This window comes from Palaemon carinicauda, chromosome 23, assembly GCF_036898095.1.
Source record: "Palaemon carinicauda isolate YSFRI2023 chromosome 23, ASM3689809v2, whole genome shotgun sequence".
In the NCBI taxonomy this organism is placed as follows: domain Eukaryota; kingdom Metazoa; phylum Arthropoda; class Malacostraca; order Decapoda; family Palaemonidae; genus Palaemon; species Palaemon carinicauda.
Window position 1 is genome coordinate 69,788,188 of NC_090747.1, and position 26,892 is coordinate 69,815,079.

A 26,892-nucleotide genomic window follows, 5' to 3' on the forward strand; every position below is an offset into this window, starting at 1 on the left:
TTCCTCTTCCCTCGCTTCCCTTCGGCACGAGCACCTCCTCTGCTGGAGGCTCTGCCACGAAAGGGCGGAATAAAGCGAGACGCTGGAGTGTCTAACCTCGGTCTAGCAGACAATGTATGCAAAGGGGGAGCTTTGCGAGCCGAGGACGCAACTAGATCGTGGGTGTCCTTCTGAACTAAAGATAGGGCAATTTCCTTTACCAAGACTTCAGGAAACAGGCACTTGGAAAGGGGAGCAAAGAGTAGCTCGGATCTTTGGCATGGCGTCACTCCAGCAGACAGGAAAGAACATAGAGACTCTCGCTTCTTCAGGACTCCAGACGTGAATGAGGCGGCTAGCTCGTTGGACCCATCACGGACGGCCTTGTCCATGCAGGACATAAAGAGCAAGGAAACGTCCTTATCTGCAGAAGAGATCTTCCTGCTCAGGGCTCCTAGGCACCAGTCTAGGAAGTTAAAGACTTCGAAAGCCCTAAAAATCCCTTTAAGAAGGTGGTCCAGGTCCGATGGTGACCAACAAATCTTCGAGCGTCTCATGGCAAGGCGGCGGGGAGAGTCTACAAGACTTGAGAAGTCGCCCAGGGCAGAGGCAGGAACTCCCAAGCCGAGAACTTCTCCCGTGGCATACCAGACGCTCGATCTAGACGAGAGTTTAGATGGGGGAAAGGCAAATGCTGTCTTTCCTAAACTCTTCTTAGTCTCTAACCAGTCTCCCAACAGCCGCAAAGCTCTCTTGGATGAACGAGAGAGAACGAGTCTAGTAAAGGCAGGTGTGGTAGCAGGCACGCCTAACACAAACTCTGACGGAGGCGAACGCGGAGCCACAGAAACAAAGTGGTCAGGGAACAACTCCTTAAATACAGCCATGACTTTTCTAAAGTCCAATGATGGTTGAGTTGCCTTAGGTTCGTCAAGCTCTGAAGGTAGATCCTCTTGCGGTTCAGCAACGTCCTCATCTGATAGTTCCTCATCCGAAAACTGATGAGGAAACGGCAACGGAGTGGGCAACGTCTGGCTCGCTGAGTCCGGTCGCACTGGTGCATGCGTGACGGATCCGGACGCAACGTCATGGAACTGCTGCACAGTCTGTGAACTGTCAACAACCATGGGTGCGCGAGGACGCACAGCGTCCACCCGAGACTGTTTAGACCGTCTGGGTTGTGCAGTCAACACCATACCGGGTTGCGGAGGTTGACGCACCGCGTCAAAACAAGTCACCTCTGATGGTTGTTGAACGTCCTGAACGTCAACAACCACCTCCGTGCGTCGCCTAACGTCAACGTGCGGCTGGCAAACCACACTGGGTCGCATCGGTGGGGGTACAACCTCGACTGGTAGACGCGAGAAAGTAACCTCAGCGTCAACAGGACGCACAACAGACCGCTTGGATGGTTGTTGGCCAGAAGGTTCAGCAGCAACCTTCTCCGCATTGAAGTCCTCCATCAAGGACGCAAGCTTGGACTGCATGTCCTGTAGCAATACCCATTTAGGGTCTACGGTAGCAGGTGCGGCAACAGACGGGGTGAGCGACTGAGGCGGTACCGCTTTGCGTCTCTTAGGCGGTGAGCAGTCATCAGATGACGGCAACGAGTCCGAACTGACCCAGTGGCTACAACCGGGACGTTGGACTTGTCCTGAAGGGACCGACTTACGCTTCAAAGGTCGTGAGACCTTGGTCCAAAGTTTCTTACGAGAAACACCTTCGGACGACGAGGTAAAAACGGGCTCTCTCGTCTTACGTTGGTAGGGGCGATCTTGGGGAGATACGCCTGATACCATAGAGGGAACGTCTGTTCGCTGATCAAAGCCTCTCGAACCCATGCGACGTACGACATTGCTTCTCCCCTGGGCTTGGGAGCTTGCAAGAGGTCCCGGACTAGGAGGACGACAGGCACAAACAGACGAACCCTCAAGCGCAACACTGTTCACAACACTTTGAGAAACACTTGGCACTTTATCACTTCCCGCGGCACTTTGGCACTTTAGTTCCTTAACATCCGCCATGAGTTGATTGCGGTCACTTGCAAGGGACTCAACTCTCTCCCCCAAGGCATGGATAGCACGCATCATGTCAGCCATCGATGGTTCCTGAGTGCTAGGAGGGGGGTTAGGAACAACCACTACAGGGGAAGGATTAGGTTGAGGGGCATGAGGAGTGGAAAAATCTACCGATCTAGAAGAACTTATCCTTACCCTATCTCTCTCTAGTCTGCGTGTATACTTCTCAAATTCGATAAAATCGAATTCCGAAAGGCCCACGCATTCCTCACACCGATCTTCCAATTGACAGGTTTTACCCCGACAATTGGAACAAACAGTGTGAGGGTCGAGAGAAGCCTTTGGAAGACGCCTATGACAGTCCCTAGCATTGCATTTTCTAAACTTGGGAACTTGTGAAAGGTCAGCCATTTTGAATTGGTCAAGGGAAAATTCCAAAAAACGATCTAAGTCATCAACAATGAATCCGATACAAAAAAAAGAGTTCAAGGATTTATTTGAAGAAAAACCATGTACTGCGAAAGCTCATAACCAAAATAAAGTACTTCACCAAATATGATGGGAAAAACTCCAGGTTTCAACAGCGAGTAAAGTACGTCTTGTCGACACGTCGACAGAGAAGAAATTGAGTCTTTGTTTACATCGAGTATGGTATCTGGCCGACAGTTGGCGCTGGTGGGCACACCCGCAACCTGTATAGCGATCGCTGGCGAGTTTTACTGTTTTTTTGTCTGTCGAGCAACAGAGTTGCAGCTATATATATTCACCGGCTAAGTTAAATATTTAAAAAATGACAAACTTAAAACAGAGTTTGTATTTTTCCTAACATACAAACCCGAATTCTTTACTATAGGAGATATTCTAGCGCGAGCTGGAAAATACGGCAGAAAAACCTTAACAAGGTTGTTAACGACCGGACAGATAATTACCCACCTGACAGTGGTGGGGGACCACCAGTCGGTAGCTGCTGTTTACCTTCAATCGGATTTTAGTTAGGACTATCCTAGGGGGGCAGTGATAGAGGGAAGATTTGTGTAAAGAATTCGGGTTTGTATGTTAGAAAAAATACAAACTCTGTTATAAGTTTGTCATTTGTTCCTACACTAAATACAAACCCTCATTCTTTACTATAGGAGACTTAGTCTTGAGGCCAGGGTGGCCAAGGAGTTCCCCATCTTTAGGGAAGATAGTCCTCAGACTAGACTCTTTTGAAGCAACAATCTTCCTTTATCTTCTTTCTTTGTAGATCCCCAGAATCTCAGTACAACTGAAGGTTTGCAACTTCATAGAAACAAATGTTTCAGGATGAAGTGGGTCAGGAACATTCGACTCGGACCCCTTCAAACTTAGGATTCCCCCGACCTTGACAAGGGGAAACCTCGTGACCACGAGTATAACTTATACTCTGTGAGAGGAATCAGATGAGTATCATACCTTATTTCCATTGGCGAGTCCAGATGAAACTGGATACAGATGTGGGGGAGAAGGAGACGAAGAAGATCAATGGATGTCCTTCTTAAAACCTAGTGTAACCCAGAATCCTCAACCAATGGTTACTGTCCCCTGAAAGAGCGTAAGGTAGTAACAGCATCTGATCTATATAAAAAGGGTGTCTAGAGACCTATGTGTCACGTCGCACAAATAGTGAGCAGTGAATGTAGATTGGCGTTTCCAGACCCCAACACTCAAGACTTGGGAGACTGAGAAAAAACTCTTAAACGCCAGAGAGGCAGCCACTCCCCTAACTTGATGTGCTCTGGGTTGTGCTGCCTCTGGGTCTCCGTGAAAAGACCTCGCAATAACTTTCTTAAGTCAGAAAGAGATGGTGTTGCGAGAGATTCTCTTCTTTATCCTGTTGGTACAAGGAAGAGATGACGGAGACATGGTCTGAAAAGTCTGGTACGCCTCAGATATTTCTTTGACGCCCTGACTGGGCATAGTAACGACTGGACTGCATCCTGTGTTACCTATTGAGAGTGGAAATTCTTGAAATCTCCCATCGGTAGATGAAGGATTATGAGTCTAGCCACCAAGCCCGGTACGAAGTTGCGAGACACTTGCGCCCCCCCCCCCCCCTCCAATCTCTTAGAATGGGTGACGTAAGACAGACCATGTAGCTCACTGACCCTTTTAGCGGAGGACAGAGGTACGAGGAAGATGGTCTTAAGGTTCAGAGAGTAGTCTGAGGCCCTTAAGGGCACATAGGGCAGACCCTTCAGCGAACGTAAGACACGTCTCAAGGAGATGGTCTAATCTCAAGTGGGGGCAAGATCACTCCAATACCAAAAAACCAAGGAGATGTCTACTGAGGCAGAGCGGTCAACCCTTTCGCCGTCTGCAGATGAGGCTCAAGGCTGTGCGATAGCCCTAAATCGCCAAGACTGTGAGAAGCTTTCCTCACTGAGGTACAATAGGAAGTCTGAGAACTACTGATCCTTCCTTTTGAGGATCCAATTGCTTCACATTGTCGCTGTTGTAGCGATTAAGAAGTCCATTGTCTTAGTCTCAGCAGTTAGGACTTTTAGTAGGGTTTGCCTAGAGTTTTGGTTTGACAAGTCCTCATGGCTCGCAAGGTAGCCGACTGTATCAGACCACGTGTCAAGCAAGAAGGGACATTGAAGTCGCTTCCCTTGCCGAGGCTTCTGTGACTGAGAAGAGCCTGGAAGAGTTGAGTGTCTCTTCGAGGATAGTCTGGTGTGAGCCTCGCCATGAGGGGATCTAAGATCAGAGGAGAAGGTTGACGTCTCCGAGCTCGGAGAACAGACCAGGTTTAAAGATCGCTCAAGAAAGGCAGAAGCGAGGGACAGCGACACTGCACTAGCCGTTAGGACAATGTCCTAGAGACTGACCATATATGGTCAACGACCAAGCCTCTCCTCCATCCCAGCTAGGACCAGGGAAGGCCAGGCAGTGGCTGCTGAAGACTCAGCAGATAGATCTATAGGCTCCCGCCAACCTTAGCTTACAAGGATGGTAAGGTTGCAGGCACTGAAGACTCTAACGAGTCTGGGCGGGACTCGAACCCCAGACTGTCAATACATAGCCTGTCTAAGGCTCGAGAGTCAAAGGGTCAAGGAGACAGATGCAAATCGCCGAGGCCTGAGATATAACACATAGTTCTTAGAATCCTTAAATAGGAGGCTTCTAAGTCCCTCGACGGCAGCACTCACGAGGAATCCTCAGGCTGCGATAATTCCTCACGTGTTATTACAGGAAAAAGTGGAGACGCGAGTAGCAGACAAACCTTATATCTTACCTCTCGTATCTTCCTTATCGAAAGGGGAAGAATGGTAGAAGTCGGAGTGTCTGGAGGTAATGGCGAAGACTGCTGACGAGAGTCGGAAGGCTCTGTCATAAGAGTAAACTCTTAATGACGATGATCGCGTGCATAGCGCTAATTGCCTGCGTGCACGGACAAACTGTGCTAATTGTTATGAGAGCCCGACTACTCCGCATAACTGAAACTCAAAGGTTCCAAGTCGTGTGAACTCGAAAGTCCAACGCGACAGATGCCCAAAGGACTCCTAAGGTCATGAGAACCCGTAGGATAAACATGACGAAAGTTTAAAGGCTCCCGATCACGGCCGGCGAAAGGGTGATCGTCACGAGACCCCGAGGGGTCAACGTGAGGGGAACCAGTAGGATCAAAAAGACGTCTCCTACCAGCATGAGGAGGAGAACGTCAGGGATGAAAATAACTCCTCCGCAGGGTAGATTTGTTCTCCCGAAGGAGAATGTCGCTTAATAAAAGGCTCTCGCTCCCCCCCTGGAGGAGAACCAAAAAGCGTAAGAGGGAGGAGCGTAGATCAGTAAACTCCTACAAGTTTCTTCTCGTGATTGGTAAGAAGGTTCTCCCTAAGGAGATTGCCTAAAACAAACTTTTTCCCTGCCCTATGGGGAAAAGCGTAGGCGTATTAACTTTTCTCTCTCAACAAGGTAAAAGTCTTCCCGAAGGAAGGATTGCCAAAGGCAAGATTTCTCCCCTCTCTATGGGGAAAAGCGTAGGTTTAATAATTTCTCTCTCGCGAACGAGGGAGAAGTCCTCCCGAAGGAGGACATCGCCTAAGGCAAACTTTCTCCCAGATCTATGGGAAAAAAGCATTGGCGTAATAATCTCTCGCTTGCGGATGAGAGAGAAGTTCTCCCAAAAGAGGACGTCGCTTAAGACAAGTTTTCTCCTAGTTCTAGGGAAAAAACGTAGGCGTAAAAAATCTCCCTCTCGTGAACGAGAAAGGAGTCCTCCCGAAGGGGGACTTGGCCTAAAACAAGCTTTCTCCCTATTCATGGGGAAAAAAGCATAGGCTTAATAATCTCTCACGAACGAGAGAGAAGTTCTCCCGAAGGAAAACATTGCCTAAGACAAGCTTTCCCCCAGTTCTATGGGAAAAAAGCAAAGGCGTAATAATCTCTCTCTCGCGAACGAGAGAGAAGTTCTCCCGAAGGAGAACATCGTCTAAGACAAGCTTTCTCCCCAGTTCTATGGGAAAAAAGCGAGGGCGTAACAATCTCTCTCTCTCGCGAACGAGAGAGAAGATCTTCTGAAGGAGAGCATCGCCTAAGGCAAGTTTTCTCCCAGTTTTACGGAAAAAACGTAGGCGTAAAAATCTCCCCTCGTGAACGAGAGAGAAGTCCTCCCGATGAAGGACATCGCCTGAGCCAAGCATACTCCCAAGGAGAAGTTCCCCCTGAAGGAAGCATAAGCCGTAGACTTGCCTTTCCCCAGCTCCAGGGGAGAAAGCACAGTCTTCGGGGACAGGATAGCAAAGGTAAAACTCATTGAGCTGTTCGTAACTCCTTACGAAGGAGGAAAGGTTGCTGACTGTTTGAAGTGGGGAAGCTTTCCCTCGGAAGGGGGATGGATCTTTCATGCAGTCCAATTCCGAGGAAGGTTAACACTCCCTCGTAAGGGAAGGATCTTTAATCCCTGAAGGCGAACCTCCTGTCAGCAATCTAAGCTTCCCAATAAGTTGATCAAGTTAAAGGTTGACAACGAGTGTTACCTCGTAACATGGGCAGCTCATGAGCTGCCACATTAAGCGCAGGATAACGAACAGAGTGGCCGAAGCCCTCAGCTTCGCGTTCTACATCGCTGCTATCTGGGTGTTTTCTTTTAGCTTCTCTAACACGTTTCCCTTTTCCCCTCTGCTCTCAACCGAGGAGAAGAAGGGGCGAACCCCTGCATCTTCTTTTGAGGTTTCCGAGAGACTCGAAATCCTTAACTCATTAGGGAGCAAAGGAATTAGGGAGGTTGTCCTGTCTCAAACACGGGAGCGAGGGATTGACCCTGCGATTGTATGATCAGAGATTTGCGTGTGTAGCGCTAATTGTGTGCGAACACCTGTGTGACTGGGGTCTGAAGACTCTACCATAAGAGTAAAACTCCTGATTGTTATGGGCGTACGCGAACACTACGCGTGACAAGAGTCCGAAGACTCTCTGACCTAAGAGTAACACTCTTGATGACTTGTGTCAGGAGAACCCGAAGGTTTAGCGTGATCGTGCGTGCCCATAGAGGTTGTGTTGCGAGAACCCGAAGGTTCAGCGTGAACGTGCGTGCCCCTAGAGGTTGTGTTGTGAGAACCCGAAGGTTCAGCGTGAACGTGCGTGCCCCTAGAGTTTGTGTTGCGAGAACCCAAAGGGCTAGAGCAACGGGAAAACGTAAGTCTCCCTTGTCACGAGACACCGAAGTGTCAGCGAGACTAAATGCACGAAAACCCGAGGTTTCAGAAACTACTAAATGCACGAAAACCCGAGGTTTCAGAAACTAGCTGAGAGAAAACGAAGGGATAGCGCACCGGGAAACCAAGGTTTCCTTGTCACGAAACCCCAAAGGGTCAAGGATCGAGAATTCAAAGGCGAGAGCAATCTCTCTGAAGATAGAGAGAAAAACAAGGAGAAGCGCTCTATCTGACTTTTTCTAGAGCGGACGGAGACCAAAACTAATATGCGAAGAAGAGGGCTCGAGGTTAGGATGTGCTCTGCCCTTGGCCGTGCTCCTGGTTTCTTAGATGATCCCTTGCACAACGACAACAGCGAGGCAGAAGGATGACAAGAGGGATCGTTCTTCTCGGGTTTGTGGCACGTGTGTATATAATCTCGAGGCAAGAAGTCTCGGGGAGAGACAGAAGGCGAAAAAGAGCGAGAATGATAACGTCTCTTCTTATTTCGCCTGTCTCTTCGGTGAGAATATCCAGGTGAAGGCGTAAACGGGCGTGCGGGAGTTATTTCACACGTCTGTGCCAGCCGTAGGGAGCGCGTGCACGCAGGAGAAAAATCCCCATAGTGGAATCATATGGGTGCGCGAGCGTGCGCGCATATCCTTGCGGATGCGGGAGAAGGCTGGTGCGCCGGTAAGTGCTGGCACGTTGATAAGCGCTGGTGTGTTGCAAAGCACAAGCGCGTTGGAAAGCACTGGTGCTGCGGGAGAAGGCAGCATGGCTGCATTATCAGAAGACCTTCTAACAGTAGAAAGTTGACGCGCAGGTTTACCTGTTGCGTAGGATGGTGTTGGGCGCGTATGCGCACGTGCAGGAGAATGTTGGTGCGCAGGAGCGCATAGGAGAGCACTGGCGCGCAGGAGAGTGCTATTGCGCAGAAGATGGCGCGCAGGAGATGGAGTTATGCTCTTGTTGGAGCGTATGCACATGTTGGCGCATACGCTCTTGATGCCCTATGTTAGGGTAAGAAGGAAGCACTCTTAAGTTTGTGACGAGAGCGCTTAGTCTAGCGGCCAGACATCTCGTGAAGAGACAGAAGGCGAGGAAGAGCAAGAACGATTGTCTCCTCCTATGTCGCCTATGACTCCAGAGAGAACGACTGGGCAAAGGAGTGCGATCTCTCCTTTTACTCTTCTCTATCTCTCCCTCCTAGCCTCCGAAGAGGGGAAGACAATGAAGTGGAGGAGGAAGAGGAGAAGGTACTGTGAAGACCACTTCTACATACTTGGCAGGGAACCCATCCTCCGCAGGGTAGCAGAACACCCATGACCTCCGTAACGGGGCATAGGGAAAGAGGATCCACATCCAGCGGTGACATAAAGGCGTCATGAACACTTCCTCAAAATAGAGGACATCATCTACAAAGTAAAAGAAAAAGGATTAATCAAAACTCAAAAAAAAAAAAAAAGAAAGGCTAGTCTGCCAGCAAAAAAAAGCAGGAGCAGTGGTGTTACCACTGCGACGGCTTGAATTCGATTGAAGGTAAACAGCAGCTACCGACCGGCGGTCCCCCACCACTGTCAGGTGGGTAATTACCTGTCCGGTCGTTAACGACCTTGTTAAGGTTTTTCTGCCGTATTTTCCAGCTCGCGCTAGAATATCTCCTATAGTAAAGAATGAGGGTTTGTATTTAGTGTAGGAACAAATACTAATTACTTCCAAATTTGTCATTTGTTCCGTAACTGGAATACATACCAACGCTAATTATAGGGGTTGACTCACCCATTAGGAGGGCAGATGTTCCTGCCAATCTTGGTTTTTGGCTTTACCTGGGGATTCCCCTTTTGTGTGTGTTAACACATACATAGTGGAAACCCTAACACCTCGCTAAACCTTGCTATGCATGATCAGCGACCTACACAATGTGTGTTTTTGTAATGCTAGTATGTGACTGTCAAGGTAAAAGTTCTTCAAATCATAGGATTCGTCTGAGGTCACCAAGACATTCCCAATACCACCTCGCCAGGGTATGGGGAGGCAACAGTACTGACACAATACTAGGTTACACAAGGGAGCAATGGTTTACCTGCAGTGGTTGAAGTCAGATTTGCAGAGGCACCTGGATGTCAATTTTCCCCAAGAGAGGGGAGGATGGAGAAAAGGAAGAGCCAGTCATTCTTATTCATTCACTCAGACTAAAAGTGAGTAGCCAATGCCCTCAACCTCCTGCTACTTGTCCATTAAGTAGCTTGAGGTATTAAACTCAGCTGTTGTGCAGCCACCACAGGACCGATAGAGAAGGTATCAAGTTTCCTATAGGTTACAATTTGCAGGTAGTGGGCAGTGAAGGTCGTCTGATGCTTCCACACGCCCGCTTGTAGAACCTACGCCACAGAGTGGTTACATTTAAAGGCCAGGGACGTAGCAATGCCCGACATCATGTGCTCTGGGGCGACGTGTTGGAGGATCTGGATTCAGTGCAGGGTCAATGACCTTGCAAATCCAAGCAGAGATGGTGTTCTTCGGGATCCTCCTCTTGACCCTCCTTGTACTGATGAAAAAAGCTGGCACACAGGGGCAAGCTGCTGCTGTTCTTTTGAGGTAGTGCCTCAAACTCCTTACTGGGAATAGTAACAGATGGTCTGGGTCATCGGTTACAGAACGGAGACTCGTTATCTGGAAGGAATCAAATCTAGGATCCGCTAAACCCAGATTTTGAATCTTTGCTACAAACTCAGGGACGATGCTGAAGCTTCCCTCTCACCCATCCCCTTCAATGGGTGATGTCATATGAGAGACCATGAAATTTGCCAACTCTTTTGGCTGAACCCAAGGCGAGTAGGAACACCATCTTCAAAGTGAGGGGGCAATTTGTTGCCTGGCATAATGGTTCATGGGGTGGACCCTTCAGGGATCAAGGAACACGAGCCACATGCTATGGAGGAGGTTTTACTTTCGAATGGGAACAGGTAAGTTAGTAACTTCGTATGGGGAGAGAAAGTTCCAACGATATGGTAAATCTCATTTTAGTTTAAAGGCGAGACTCAAGGCTTGAGCGATAGCCTTTTACTGCCGAAACCTAGAGGAGCATTTCCTCCCGCAGATACAAGAGGAGCTCCGCTATTGGAATGGTGTCATCAAGGGGAGATATACCCCTTCCCTGACACCGACCACAGATGATATTCCACTTTGCCTAGTACACTGAAGCTGAAGATCTTCGTAGGTGTCCAGCCATCCTTTTTGCAACTTATTGCAAAAATCCTTTCTGAGTGAGGAGATGCTAGATAGTCTCCAGGCGTGAAGTTGTAGCAAAGCTACGGCTTTGTGGAATATGTTGGCATGTGATTGTCTGAGTAGATCGTGTCATATAGGAAGTTTTCTGTGAAGCTCCGTCAGGAGTTGCAGAAGGCCTGGGAACCATTCTGCATGATGCCATAGCAGAGCTATGAGGGTCATTGAGAGATTGACTGATGTTCTGGTCTTGTTGAGTACTCTTTTCATCAGAGCAAATGGGGGAAAGGCATAGACGTCGATGTTGTCCCACCGTTACTGGAATGCATCTTGCCAGAGAGCCTTGGGGTCCGGGACTGGGGAGCAGTACAACGGGAGCCTGAAATTCGGGGCCATTACGAACAGATCCACCGTCGGGGAACCCCACAAAGTCAGGACTTTATTGTTACTAAATGATCCAAAGACCACTCGAAGCCCACCATCTGAATTGCTCTGTTCAGGTTGTCCACGAGCACATTCCTTTTGCCGGGAATGAAGCGAGCTGATAGGGTCACCAGGTTGTCTTTTGCCCATCTCAGTATTTCTAATGCCAGATGGGATAGGGGGCAGTGAATGAATACCGCCTTGTTTGTTGATGTAAGCCACTACTGTGGTGTTGTCGCTCATCATCACCATTGAGAGGCCAACCTGAACTGTTGAAGGGCCTGGAAGGCAGCCTTCATCTCCAAGAGATTTATGTGCTGATACTTTTCAAACTCTGACCATACGCCTGAGATTGTGTGGTGCAGCATGTGGGCACCTCACCTTTCTTTCGATGCATCTGAGAAGAGCATAAAGTCTGGGGAGGATTCTCGTGTGCTACCCACCACTCTAGGTCCGTCTGCTCCTCTAGTCCCATGGGATCAGAATGTCTGGGGAATCGAAAACCTGATTCCAGGTGAACTTTAGCTGCCATTGGAGGAATCTTATCCTGAGGCGGACATTGGGAACTAGACATGCTAGAGATGATAGGTGCGCAAGGAGACATAGCCAACTCTGAGCGGGAAGATCTTCTCGTCTGAGGAATGGTCTTGTGACCTTCCTCAGCCTCACTACCCTGTTGTCTGATGGGAAGGCTTTGTGAAGGTTGGTGTCTATAATCATTCCTAGATTTACCAGTCTTTGAGAGGGAAACAATGATGACTTCTTGAGGTTTACCATGATCCCCAGATCTTGGCAAAGCCCCAGAAGTTTGTCTCGGTGTTGAAGAAGGGTTGCCACCGAGTCTACTCTCATGAAGACCTGAGGTGCTGTGGAAAGACCACAGCACCTTAAACTGGTATTTCTTGTTGTCCATAAAGGTTCTCAGATACTTCCTTGAAGATGGATGAATTGGGATTTGGAAGTATGCATCCTTTAGATCCAGTGTGCACATGAAGTCCTGTGGTCTTACAGCTTGTCTGACAGTGTTTGCCGTCTCCATGCTGAACGAAGTTTGACAAACTTGTTCAGGGCTGAGAGGTTGATGACTGGTCTACAGCCTCCAGACACCTTTTTCACAAGAAAGTGTCTACTGAAGAAGCCTGGGGAGTTGTCGAGGACCTCTTGGAGCGCGCCCTTCTCCAACATGGTCTGGACTTTAGCCCGAAGGGCTAGCTCCTCTGCGGATCCCTTCGCATACGAGCTCATCAATACTGAAGTCTTGGTTAGTGGAGGGAGAAATTGAGTGAATTGGATGCGATAACCTGAACAAATCACGGAGACTGTCCAGGGTTTGGCCCCGAGCTGCATCCACCTCTTTCAGCAGTGATGCAGGCATCTTTCCACTGGTGGAAAAGTAGGGAAGTTGCCTATTATAGTGTTGGTGGCCTTGGCCGCCTTCTCCAGGATGTTTCCCTCCACGGGAGGACTTGGATCCTTTCCTATCCTTGGCAGGAGAGGACTTCTTAGACCCCTTGTTGTCCATTGCTGCAGTCCTGCTCATTGTCGGCTTTAGTTCTTTGGTCTGCGACAGAGAAGGTGGTCTATAGGACCAGGATGTCAAGGCCCTATGGAGGAGGGAGTCTTGGTGGGACTCCGCGCTTGCTCGACGTCCCCCAGCTCAAACAAGGAGGAGCCCTCCAGAGAGGAGTTCCGCAGTTTCACTTTCTAGCAATGGGACTTGGCGATGGAATCTCTCAACTATCGAGTCTCTACGCCTTGAAATGGTGTTCGCCCACACGTTTACTACATGGTGGGAAAGGAACTCTATAGTAAGAGATACTACCGCTAGAAAGTTGTGGGGTCCTTTGACTGGCCAGATAGTACTACATTGGAGCCTTCTCTCTGGTTACAGTTCATTTTCCCTTTGCCTACACATACACCTAATAGTCTGGCCTATTCTTTACATACTGCCCTCTGTCCTCATACACCTGACAACACTGAGACTACCCAACAATTCTTCTTCACCTGAAGGGTTACTGCACTGTCATTGTTCAGTACACACTTTCCTCTAGAAGGGTAGAAGAGACTCTTTAGCTATGGTAAGCCGCTCTTCCACTGTCTTGGGTTAGAGTTCTCCTGCTTGAGGGTACACTCGGGCACACTGTTCTATCTAATTTCTCTTCCTCTTGTTTTGTTAAAGTATTTATAGTTTATATAGAAAATATTTATTTTAATGTTACTCTTCTTAAAATATTATCTTTCCTTCTTTCCTTTCCTCACTGGGCTACTTTCCCTTTTGGAACCCCTGGGCTTGTAGCATCTTGCTTTTCCAACTAGGGTTGTAGCTTAGCAAGTACCGGTAATAATAATAATATAGGAGATACCTATTTTGTTGTTATTGTTCTTAGCATCCTGCTTTTCCAACTAGGGTTGTAGCTTAGCAAGTAATAATAATAATAATAATAATGAGTACCCAACAAGAGAAAAGTTTCCATCGCCTCCCTGGAGCTTTCCTTGGAAAAATCCTCGTCCGCAACAGGTTTCCCACTGACCCAAACCAGAGGTCCAACCATGAAGCAGCATGTATGGTGTACTTCTCCACTTTCGCTTGGATGAGGATCTCCAAAGCTGAGAATGAAACGAAGCACAGAAAGTCTCTCTAGAGAGATCCCCTTCTTCAATTCCTCTAAGGAATGGTGTAGACGAAGGGACGGGAAGGCTCGTCAAGGACCTCGTACTACTTCCTCTGTTGGACACCCAGAGGTGGTAGGAGTTTCGAGGACGAGCCTGAGCGAAGAGAACTAGAGAAGTCGCAGAGTTGAGCAGATACCTCCCGCTGGGCACTCTTCAGTCCCCGGGATCAGTGGAAAGCTGCGCTGGACATAGGGTGTTTCTGAGTGCCAAAAACATGGTCCAGGACCGTGTCCTTCCCTTTCTGAGGAGCCATCGCTGGGTCTGCTAACCCGTTGAGGGACCTCATGCAAGCCAAAACCTGCCAGAAAGCGTGTTCCGACTCTCTCTGTTATGCTTCTGAAGAAGGACAGGCGGATAGATAGTTGTCTTCCACCCACGAGACATCATCTCGGGGTGGGTCGTGGACGTCGTCGAAATGACCGGAAGTAAACTGCTTGACCTCATCTGTGGGTCTTGTAATCCTTGATGAGGATTTCGGCAGAGTTTTAGCGTCCTTAGACTCTTTCCTCAGAGAGAATAAGGTCTCTAGCACCGAAGGTTTAGGAGGAACAACCCTCTGCTGGTCACCCGTAGGGGGAAAGATGGTATCTTCCACCGGCTTCGAGACTACCCTACGATCCTGCGGCACCTCCTCAATGGACGAAAGGCGGAAAGAGTCAGCTAGGGACTCTTCCCTGTGCAACAACTCCACTTGTACCGATGGCTGTGGAGCAAGAGGTCGAGGAGGAGTTGGCATGATGATATTTGACCTTCCTTTGGACGTCTTGACGAGGGTCAGCTTGACCCTGGATGAGACTACTGTACCTCGTCAGGGACTCTTGTGCTTCAGGAGAGAGGCAGAAACCGTAGTTTTACGATGGGAAGGAGCCATGGATCTTAACCTTGGGTCTGAAGATGGTGAGGAAGACTTCCAGGGGAATCCTGGGAGACTCTGAAGGACAAGCAGGTAGGATACCTGCCGCAAAGGCTTGACTGACAGCCCTAACCAAGGCTTCGAACCACGGCTCCTGACCGATAGCAGCACTATCAGAAAGATCCCCTGAAGAGAACGACAAAGAGGGCCTCCGCAAGGAAATTTTACCCGCCGTCAAGGAGGTCTTCGAGGAAGGCTGCGGTGCTGCTATCTCCGTCCGAGGAAAAGGAATCAGCCGTGAAGAGGGGATCTTAGGAATCTTGAACTTCTGCAGATTTCCTTTTTCTGCCCTCCCCAACGAATGCAATGTTCTGCCTTTTACAAGGAGGGGAACAAGGCGAATGATGGATAGGAGACTTACGTCTCTCAGACGGGAGTCTGGAAGCTCGTGGAGGAGAAGGCTCAGCAGGCCTCTCTTCCTGCGAAAAGTGGTGGTCATAGGAGCATTGGTGCAGGTCGTCGACTGGGTCTTAGGGTTGCTGTGCTGTGGCAGCGAGGTCACAAGCAGCCATCTGTCAGTGAACTGTCGAAGGTTGCTGGTCGTCTGACAACCCTCTAGGCGATCGGTGAGTTGGCGAATGACAAACACCCCGAGGCTGATTTCGTTTGCCTTCCTCTCTACGAGAATGATGAGTTGTCGAAGAACGACAAGGAAGAGACCATTGTGCAGCCGAAGGTTACGAGTTGGTGAGACACAGGCTCCTGACGATTGGCAAGTTGTCGATCAGCGAGTAGGCAATCTGAGAATCGAAGATCGGGGCGCTGATAATCAGTGAACTCGAGAAGGGCTGTGACCCTTGAAAGGGCGGTTACCCACAGGAGAGTATCGCGAACGGATCCTTGTCGGTGAACAATGAACAGCAGTCAGAGGATGTATCAGCAAAGAAGGACTCACAGGAAGGCTGGAATCAACCGGGGAGTCATGAACCGAAGTTTGTCAGCGAGCAGAAGGATCGACGAGGTTGTCTGTCGAACCCTGCAAGGTTGGTGAACGACGAGACTGCAACGAGTTCAAAGGCACTGGCGAAGATCGAGAACCAGGAGATCCAGAAGGAAGATCCTCTGAAGGGGATCACTGAGCAGAACATGGTGAAGGGCTGAACGAATTTTTCTTCACCAAAGGTGGAGGTGCACGTTTGAGGCACAGAGGTGGGCGAGCTCAACGGAGACGACCACGAGGAAGAGCCTCCACAGGGAAAGGACCAGCAAGCTGGTCATCAGCAGGCCTCTGAAGAGAGGTCTCTATGGGTGGTCTCTCTCATGAACGAGAGAGGTGATCATGTGCAGGAGAGACATGCCTTGGACTTTACTCCAGGCCCGAAGGATGGTCGATGAGGGGGGGGGGGGGGAGCGCAGTCGTCAGCAGCGGCGGAAAGAGCAGAGAAAGAGGCAGGAACGGAGTCAGCAGGTGGGGCAGCAGAAGACTCCTCCAAAAGCACAAGATCTACGCTAAGAAGGATCAAAGGGTCAACCACCAAAGCAGACGAATGCTGCAACTCCGCACCCCTCTGAAGGAGAATGCGGACCGGAAAATCACAGGGATGGCCACACCTGTAAAATTGAAGAAAGACACAAGGACTCACTCAGGGGAAGAGAGGCGGAATCACTTTGTTAGGGGAGGCAACACCGTCTCTCGACAACCGAGGTTGTCCAGGAGTTAAAAGGGCCTGTGCCACTGTTCGACAGTTCCCCGCAGGAAACCGGTCGAAAAGAAGCTTCAGAGGAAGGTCAAGGTGCGGAAGAAGCAGCTTTGGTTTTCTTCTGCTTTGAGGAAGACCCAGAAGGAGAAGAATTCCTTTTAGACTTCTTCCGTTATCGCCTAAACCTTTCCCACTGGGAGGCAGACCACTCCCAACACTCACTACACTTATCATCCTTATCACACCATTGCCCACAACAAGCCGGACACAATAGATGGGGATCGGTATCCACAGCAGACATAAATACTCCACAGAAGAGGCCCTCGGGACCAGGGCATGACCGGCAAAGAAGGCATACACACAAACTGGAAAGAAATAGCAAAAAATAATTTCTAATAGCTGTCCAAGTTGGTGAGGAGGAAGAGCAGTAACAATCATTCTCCATCCGAGCCAAAAGCAAAGTGGGTTACAGTTACAGGTGTGTGAGTGAGAGGGGTAGCTACTACCCCCAACCCCCTAACAAGTGGTATGGGTAATGTTAACCCCCGCTAAAATCTAATGGCTCAGCTTTCAGCTTCGCCGAAAGTAATGCCTCTAAAAATTGCAATGGTTTGTATTTCAGTTACTGAACAATTTCTCTAGTATACTGTATTTTTTTTTTAAATACTGAAAACACAGAACAAAAAGGGTCCCATGGAGGGTCAATAAGGAACATGGGACAAATGTCATATATATGAGACAATCCCAACAAATATGAGAAGTCTGGTCACCCTGGCTCTGAGCATCCTCACAGACCCCAATGCTAAGCTTTAGATCTTAAATTCAGCAATTTGTAAAACTCAAACTTTTTGAGAATTTTAGGTGACTGAGCACATCATGACAATACAGCACAGTCTGATTGGACATTCTCAAAAAGAGTTTTTGACCCTGATCACCAAGTAGGCCTACTAATATAACTTTACCTCTATGACATGAAATGAATTTACAACCTATTTGTCAATCAATAGTTTGTTAAGGAGACATACATGTTATTAGGTTAGGGTAGATTAAGAAATTGAGTGTTAAAGGCTGAAAATTTTACAAGTAGACCTATTCAACAATCAGTTTTTCTGATGCAGTTTTGATTTCTTAACAGTTCAATGATTCCAGTTTATAAAGGAAACTGAGAAGAACACAAGAACCCTATTCACAATTACTTTCAGCCGTGAAAATGAAATTTTAAATGTGGATTTTTCTTGTTGATACGACCACTTCTTTATTCTGCATTTTAGCCATTGTTTTAATATTTTTAACAAAAACATATAAAAAGGAAATTCATGTCTATACATAGCTTATAAATTGTTATTTACTAATATATTCTTTTTGGGGTTCTGACTGGAAATGTTTTTGTTATACATACATATACCAAGGCACTTACCCCAATTTTGGGGGGTACCCGAACTCAACAAATGAAACAAAACAAAAAAGGGGACCTCTACTCTCTACGTTCCTCCAGCCTAACAAGGGATTCAACCGAGTTCAGCTGGTACTGCTAGGGTGCCACAGCCCACCCTCCCACATTATCACCACAAATGAAGCTTCATAATGCTGAATCCCCTACTGCTGCTACCTCCGCGGTCATCTAAGGCATCGGAGGCAGTAGCAGGGCCTACCGGAACTGCGTCACAATTGCTCGCCATTCATTCCTATTTCTAGCACGCTCTCTTGCCTCTCTCACATCTACCCTCCTATCACCCAGAGCTTAATTCACTCCATCCATCCACCCAAACCTTGGCCTTCCTCTTGTACTTCTCCCATCAACTCTTGCATTCATCACCTTCTTTAGCAGACAGCCATTTTCCATTCTCTCAACATGGCCAAACCACCTCAACACATTCATATCCACTCTAGCTGCTAACTCATTTCTTACACCCGTTCTCACTCTCACCACTTCGTGCCTAACCCTATCTACTCGAGATACACCAGTCATACTCCTTAGACACTTCATCTCAAACACATTCAATTTCTGTCTCTCCGTCACTTTCATTCCCCACAACTCCGATCCATACATCACAGTTGGTACAATCACTTTCTCATATAGAACTCTCTTTACATTCATGCCCAACCCTCTATTTTTTACTACTCCCTTAACTGCCCCCAACACTTTGCAACCTTCATTCACTCTCTGACGTACATCTGCTTCCACTCCACCATTTGCTGCAACAACAGACCCCAAGTACTTAAACTGATCCACCTCATCAAGTAACTCTCCATTCAACATGACATTCAACCTTGCACCACCTTCCCTTCTCGTACATCTCATAACCTTACTCTTACCCACATTAACTCTCAACTTCCTTCTCTCACACACTCTTCCAAATTCTGTCACTAATCGGCCAAGCTTCTCTTCTGTGTCTGCAACCAGTACAGTATCATCCACAAACAACAACTGATTTACCTCCCATTCAAGGTCATTCTCGTCTACCAGTTTTAATCCTCGTCCAAGCACTCGAGCATTCACCTCTCTCACCACTCCATCAACATACAAGTTAAACAAACACGGTGACATCACACATCCCTGTCTCAGCCCCACTCTCACCGGAAACCAATCACTCACTTCATTTCCTATCCTATACTGTATGCTTTAAAATGGCAATGATAATGACTATGATGGAAATAATGATGATAATAAAAATTATATAAAAATCCTAATACGTTTTTCCCTCCAGAAAGAAAACTAAAGCGTGATTACTGAAGGGAAAGTCTTTACAGTAATTGATAAACCTCTGAATATCTAAAAGGATATAAGTAATGGTATCATTATAGAAAAACATAGAAAAAGATTTACTAATAAAGGAATGCGGTTCTATATATATAAAAAAAAAAAAACTTGTTTTCTTTAAAAATGGCCATTACTTTCCTGCAGGTAAATAGTTATTAAGATATACCCTACGGTAATAGGGGGTCACCCAGTGGGAACCGGGGGTTACGATGGAGAAAATTTACTAGCGAATCAATAAATAGGCTAGTGGTAAAACTAACCCTTCCTTCTTTATACATTATTCCCTGGGACTTATAATAAATCCACAAAAAATTACACAAAACATTGTTATCCTATTCTCCTGAAAGATTTCCTTCACTCTTTAGTTAATATTTTAATATTCTAATACAGGTATTTAATATTTCAATATTTTAATATTTTACAAACCACATGTATCTGCTCCTGTTCGATATTTTGTACATACCTTGTGACCTAGGTAAGGTGCTCCGAGGGCTTGCCCGCCAGATAGGTTACAAACCAGGGTAGGTAGGTGATCTGGGTAGGGGGGTCTCGGGGGCTTGAACCTCAGCTAGGTCTGTGACCAGGGTAGGTAGGTGATCTGTGTAAGGGGGGGGTCTCGGGGGCTTGCCCGCCAGCTAGGTCTGTGACTAGGGTAGGTGGGTGATCTGGGTAGGGGGGTCTCGGGGGCTTGAACCTCAGCTAGGTCTGTGACCAGGGTAGGTAGGTGATCTGTGTAAGGGGGGGGGTCTCGGGGGCTTGCCCGCCAGCTAGGTCTGTGACCAGGTTAGGTAAGTGATCTAGTAGGGGGGGGGGGTCTCGGGGGGCTTACCCGCCAGCTAGGTCTATGACCAGGGTAGGTGGGTGATCTGGGTAGGGGGGGGTCTCGGAGGCTTGGCCGCCAGTTAGGTCTGTGACCAGGTTAGGTAGGTGATCTGGGTAGGGGGGGTCTCGGGGGCTTGCCCGCCAGCTAGGTCTGTGACCAGGTTAGGTAGGTGATCTGGTAGGGGGGGGGGGGTCTCGGGAGGCTTGCCCGCCAGCTAGGTCTGTGACCAGGTTAGTTAGGTGATCTGGTAAGGGGGGGGGTTCTCGGGGGCTTGCTCGCCAGCTAGGTCGACCAGGTTAGGTAGGCGATCTGGTAAGGGGGGGGGGTTTCTCGTGGACTTGCCCGCCAGCTAGGTCTGTGACCAGGTTAGGTAGGTGATCTGGTAAGGGGGGGGGGGGGTCTCGGGGGCTTGCCCGCCAGCTAGGTCTGTGACCAGGTTAGGTAGGTGATCTGGTAAGGGGGGGGGGGTCTCGGGGGCTTGCCCGCCAGCTATGTCTGTGGCCAGGTTAGGTAGGTGATCTGGGTAGGGGGGGTCTCGGGGGCTTGTCCGCCAGCTAGGTCTGTGACCAGGTTAGGTAGGTGATCTGGGTAGGGGGGTCTCGGGGGCTTGCCCGCCAGCTAGGTCTGTGACCAGGTTAGGTAGGTGATCTGGGTAGGGGGGGTCTCGGGGGCTTGCCCGCCAGCTAGGTCTGTGACCAGGTTAGGTAGGTGATCTGGTAAGGGGGGGGTCTCGGGGGCTTGCCCGCCAGCTAGGTCTGTGACCAGGTTAGGTAGGTGATCTGGTAAGGGGGGGGGGTCTCGGGGGCTTGCCCGCCAGCTAGGTCTGTGACCAGGTTAGGTAGGTGATCTGGTAAGGGGGGGGGGGGGTCTCGGGGGCTTGCCCGCCAGCTAGGTCTGTGACCAGGTTAGGTAGGTGATCTGGGTAGGGGGGGTCTCGGGGGCTTGCCCACCAGCTAGGTCTGTGACCAAGTTAGGTAGGTGATCTGGGTAAGAGGGGGGGGGGTCTCAGGGGGCTTGCCCGCCAGCTAGGTCTGTGACTAGGGTAGGTGGGTGATCTGGGTAGGGGGGGTCTCGGAGGCTTTCCCGCCAGCTAGGTCTGTGACCAGGTTAGGTAGGTGATCTGGGTAGGGGGGGTCTTGGGGGCTTGCCCGCCAGCTAGGTCTGTGACCAGGTTAGGTAGGTGATCTGGTAAGGGGGGGGGGTTTCTCGGGGGCTTGCCCGCCAGCTAGGTCTGTGACCAGGTTAGGTAGGTGATCTGGTAAGGGGGGGGGGGGGTCTCGGGGGCTTGCCCGCCAGCTAGGTCTGTGACCAGGTTAGGTAGGTGATCTGGTAAGGGGGGGGGGTCTCGGGGGCTTACCTGCCAGCTAAGTCTGTGACCAGGTTAGGTACGTGATCTGGGCAAGGGGGTCTCTGGAAGCTTGAACCCCAGCTAGGTCTATGACTTGGCCCCACTCCCTCCCTCCCTTTACCCGATGGAACGGTTTATTTGGGGGTGGAAATAAAGGTCAAATTCGTTGAAAGCACAATGTTTACCCTGAGAAAAGTTATTTTTTTCTATTAGAAATGTAGATCCGTGTTGTTCTGTAATATTACCTATGAAATAAGAAAATATTACTCTCAGACTACTTAAATATCATTGTTATATGTATGAATTAGTATAAAAAGCCATACCTAACGAGTTAGAATGAAATCCACCAATACTCGTTTGCCATTGTCTGATGATTCTGATCCTTAGTCTAATGGGATTGGTGGTTGTATGTGACGTTATACAATCTTATTTTATGAATGAATTTAACTGGGTAGTGGTGAAGAAAAAAACTAAACTTATTGCAGACAAAATATGACTGAGAAATTACAATTTTCGAAATAAACTTAAAACGGTCACTAATAGAAAAGTGTGATTACTGGAGGGAGAGTCTGTAATTGATAAACATTTGAGTGATATCTAGAAGCTATTAAAACTAAAGAAATATTCAATAAAGGCTACTTAAGTATCATCTTTATATGTGTAAAAATTAATACGGATAAACAGCCTTTTACCTAGTGTTTGAATAAAAATGACTTGCGTAAATTCAACTCGTCCATAAGAACCGCTCAACCAGTATAAACCTGAGGAACCCAACTTAGCTAGAGCGTTTGAACAAATTTTTGAATGGATTGAATTAGGTAGTGGTGAAAAAAAAAAAACTTATTGCAGACAAAATACGACTGAACAATTAATATTTTCGTGTAAATAAACTTAAAATGCTTATTAACTTGTTAAAAAAATAGATTTTGGAAGGCTATAAAGTAAAAAAAAATACTTCATATTCGAAGGAATATTTAACTGTGTTCTGGCTACGATGTTTAGATGTACGTGCGTTTGTCTGTGAAGCTGTAGTAAGACAGCTGAGAAAGACATACCAAATCAGAAGACTGGATATATATATATATATATATATATATATATATATATATATATATATATATATATATATATATATATATATAGGCCCATATACTGTAACAGTCCCCTATAGGATATATTTTATAACATTTTATTAGTGAGATATTATTATCATATCAAGTTGAATGATGAAGGAACTATATGACTCAAGTTCTTATTTTGTTACATTTCAAGTATAATGTAACTGAACAGATAATTGTAAATCATTATCTTTACCTGACTCTCATCTTAATTTGTTGGAAAGAAACTGGCAGTCCATTAAATTTCTTATTCCTGATCTGGATATTAATCTCTGACACCACCATTCAGTTAGTTCTTTATGCATGTTACACAAGACTTTTCATAAATCTGATAATCCGTTGCACTCAGATCTTCCCAGACTGTACCATCCTGTATGTAGTACCAGATATAAATTTAATTCTAACAGTCATGCCTTCTCCATCGTGAGGTACAATACTTCACAGTCTTCTAGAAGTTTTATTACCTCCGCCAGGAGGGTATGTTTTCGGTTCGGTTTGTTTGTTTGTCTGTCTGTCTGTGGACAACGTAGAGGCCACATTTCTACACGGAATCACTTCAAACTTGGCCAAGTAGTTCCCCAATGTGTATGGAAGAACTGATTAAATTTTGGTCAAGGTCACCCCAAGGTCAAGGTCACGTGAAGGTCAAGGTCACGTGAAGGTCAAGGTCACCTGAAGGTCAAGGTCACGTGAAGGTCAAGGTCACGTGAAGGTCAAGGTCACTTGAAGGTCACGTGAAGGTCAAGGTCATGTGAAGGTCGAAGTCACATCAATTCATGATTCTAGGACATATGGCGCTCTAGGTCACCTTGGCGGAGGTATGTCCTCTACGAGGACCATGTCCGCGTTCAGGACTTGCTCACTTGTTCCAGCTGTGATCAGATTGTCGAATGAATTTCCTAATCTGGTAGCTCAATCAGTGGAACTTCAGATATTATTTTTTTTTTTTACAAATGCTTTTCAGTTAAGCGGGTTGCCATTAGTCTTGTTTTATAGTTTATATGTGAGTGATGGCAAAGAGAAGAACAGATAGCTACTGCTAGTACAGGCAGATGCCATGGAGGCTAGAATGGATGTAATTAGTGCTGGCATAAGCAACAGAGGTTATGATTGCATGAAGAGTCAAAGCAATAAAAGTACTCTAAGCACAAGATCCTCTTGTGGCGAGAAGATCACACGTTGTAAGTGTAGACATATACAACAAAGGCTTCTATGGCAAGAAAATCAGATGTTATTAGCCCTGGCATAAGCAGGAGGCTTAGATGGCAAGAGGAGCATGTGTAAAAGAAGCTTTGATGACAAAGAGAAAAGCAGATGTCCTTAAAGTTGGCATACACAGTAGAGGCTTTAATGACCACAAGAACAGATGCCATAAATGGGGCATATGCAAAAGAGGATTTGGCTGCAAAATAATTTAGTCTTCAATCTTATTTGATAGCACTTTTACTAAAATATTAGCTTCTCATCATTTTCAGAGCTTGATGTTATTTATATAGTGCATTTCGATGGTGATTGGTAAAGGGCTTCTCTAATGCCTTTAGGACACTTAAACGTTCCTTCCTTTCCCTTTCCAAAGCCCTTGGTAAATCTCTTTCCTATTCACCAATCCAGCTATCAAACTTCATTTCTGTGACTGGTTCTCTCCAGACCATTTGATAGAGTAAATGAAGAACAAGATATTATGTACACAATCCTCCATTTATAACTATACAAGTTTCCTGAAATAGTAATTTTAGACAGACCTTACTAACGTGAGCAACGTCTCTATCTAAATTTGACGGAGTAATTTCAACCCTTCAAAGCTGCAGTTACACTTAGCAATATGATAATGTTTGTGGGGACAGAAAAAAAATAAAAACAGTGCAAATATCTACTCTTGACAACTGCTTTTCTCTCAAGAGGGAGTCTCCTCTAATTTGTTTATATGCTTATCAGTAGCTAATATTCATATTACTCTAAAAATAAACAATCGTTTGCACTAGTTAACCAACCTATGTTCCTCATCTTTAAATGGACTAGTCAAAAGGCGTAAATTTTTTAGTAGAATCGAACAAAAATGGTGGTGCAGTAACATGATCATTAGAGGAACTTCCAATTTAAATTGCAGATGTTTGGTCAGGGTGGGGAGTGGAGTGGCTGACGGGCGTCAATTACCCATAAAAATTACCATTCGCAGAGCCCCATAGCAGGGCAACATTGTTAGTGCGGTATACATCCGTACCTCTCTTATCATATACTGTAGGCTTTACTTAATGGTCTTATATCCTAGCCTCTTGCACTGTTTAACCTTCTACTTACCACTTCTTTTCTTCCAATTTGCTATCCAACCCCTTAATGCTTAATTCATGTTGCAACTGCAATGCTTACACTCAGTTGCACCACAATGCTGAATTACCTCCCTAGCTAAACCTGGACTTATGGACCAAATTCATAAATCCAAAATTCAAAAGATTGATAAACAAGCTTATACGCTTTATAAATTGATGTATTGTACGTCTAACGGCTCCCTTTAACATCATTGCTGATGGTGTGCATGGAAATTCACCTTTCTTCCTCCTTGGTGGCGTTAACGGCAGGCACTTTCCTCCTATTTATTAAAAAAAAAAATTATCAATGCTATCCGATTCTCTAATGCTATCCATGTAGTCTACAGGCATTGATATCTTCAAATGCCGTGTTTTTTTCCAGTTTCATGGAATTTGGAGCAGGCGCTGGATAGGATATAAAGTTTCACAATGCAACAGACTGAAAATCTTGCAGTTACAGAGGAGGTTGGCCAGTTAGCTGGGAGAGAGCACATGAGAATGGAGATGAAGGTAGATTGGAAGAGGAAGTTGGACGCAAATAAGGTAGAAAACCTAAACGCGAGTGTAACTTAGAATCAAATGGCCGCTGTAACAACCCTTCAACAATATATATCTACAGGAGCAACCCCCTACGGAGCAACGGAAAAATTAACTCAGCATCCAAATATCAAAACTTCAAGCAAGAAAATGCAGTGCAAAGTAATAGTAATGTATTTTAGGTATAATTAGCCTACTATGATTTGCAGGGATTAGAATTTGTAATTAGCACATATATTAAACGAATGGTCTACGTCGTAATTTAACATTATAAAAGATGAAGAAATAAACGAAAAATGCGATACATTTTAATTAAGTTAAATCTGATGAACATTTGCAATGAAGCAATTTTTCATCACTCAAAACTAGTGTTAGGGATAACACTAAATTTCTGAATTGCAATTTCCTGATAAATTGAAGACACAATAAAGTGTAAGGAAGCGTGTCTGCATGTGTGTACAACTTGCGCCATCAAATGCTCTTTGGAGAGAGGCATGCACCAACGCGTCACGAAAAAGCAAAACTGGAATGATAATGACACCTAATAAAATATACATATAACTTATATGTGCATGCTTGGGAAAAGCAAGAGCCAGTGTCTAACCAAAGAGGAAAAAAAATATGAAAAATTATCATCGACGAAAAGAAAACAAAGCTGCAAACGTACGTGCAGAATAGACCCGCCTGGGGCAATCGCTAACCTTGAAACCCGCCAACTCTTACAAGTTGCCGTAACCACTCTGAGACGTAGTTGCCACTTGCCGCCAACCAGGGCAACTTGACCAGAAAAACCGGTCCTCATCCCGAGGTATTCTGTCTTATTAGGTTGGTAGTTGTGTGAGGCTTCACTTCCATCTCTATATATTCCTTCTTCCTCTATTTAACCCCTTCCATCACCTCTCTAAGTTTTACCTTTTATTTTTACAACACTAATGTAGCTTTGACTTCCCAGTGTTTCGACTTTTCTTCGTAAGATATATATCATAACTCATAGGCAAACTATCTCAACAATGTAGAATGGCATTGTTTACAACAATTATAGGAACGGTTTATTGTGTTACCAACTAGAGAAATTGATTATGAAATAAGCAAATGATTGGGCAAAAAATAAGGGTGGTCGTGCTCGTTCATCATTGAATAAACAGGCGCGTAAGAAACACAATTGACCGACGTAGTTTTACTACCATTCAGAGCCGTCTCTTCCTAACAGAACAGAAAATCCTATTGACACAAAGGGCCTCGGTTAGATTTCGCCTGTGGTCTCTATCTTCTATCTTGAGCTTTATAAATCAATATTTCTCCATCATCATCTACTTTACGTTTCATAAGTCTTCAGTCATATATATATATATATATATATATATATATATATATATATATATATATATATATATATATATATATATTATATATATATATATATATATATATATATATTGTGTGTGTGTGCTACCGGCCTTTTAAA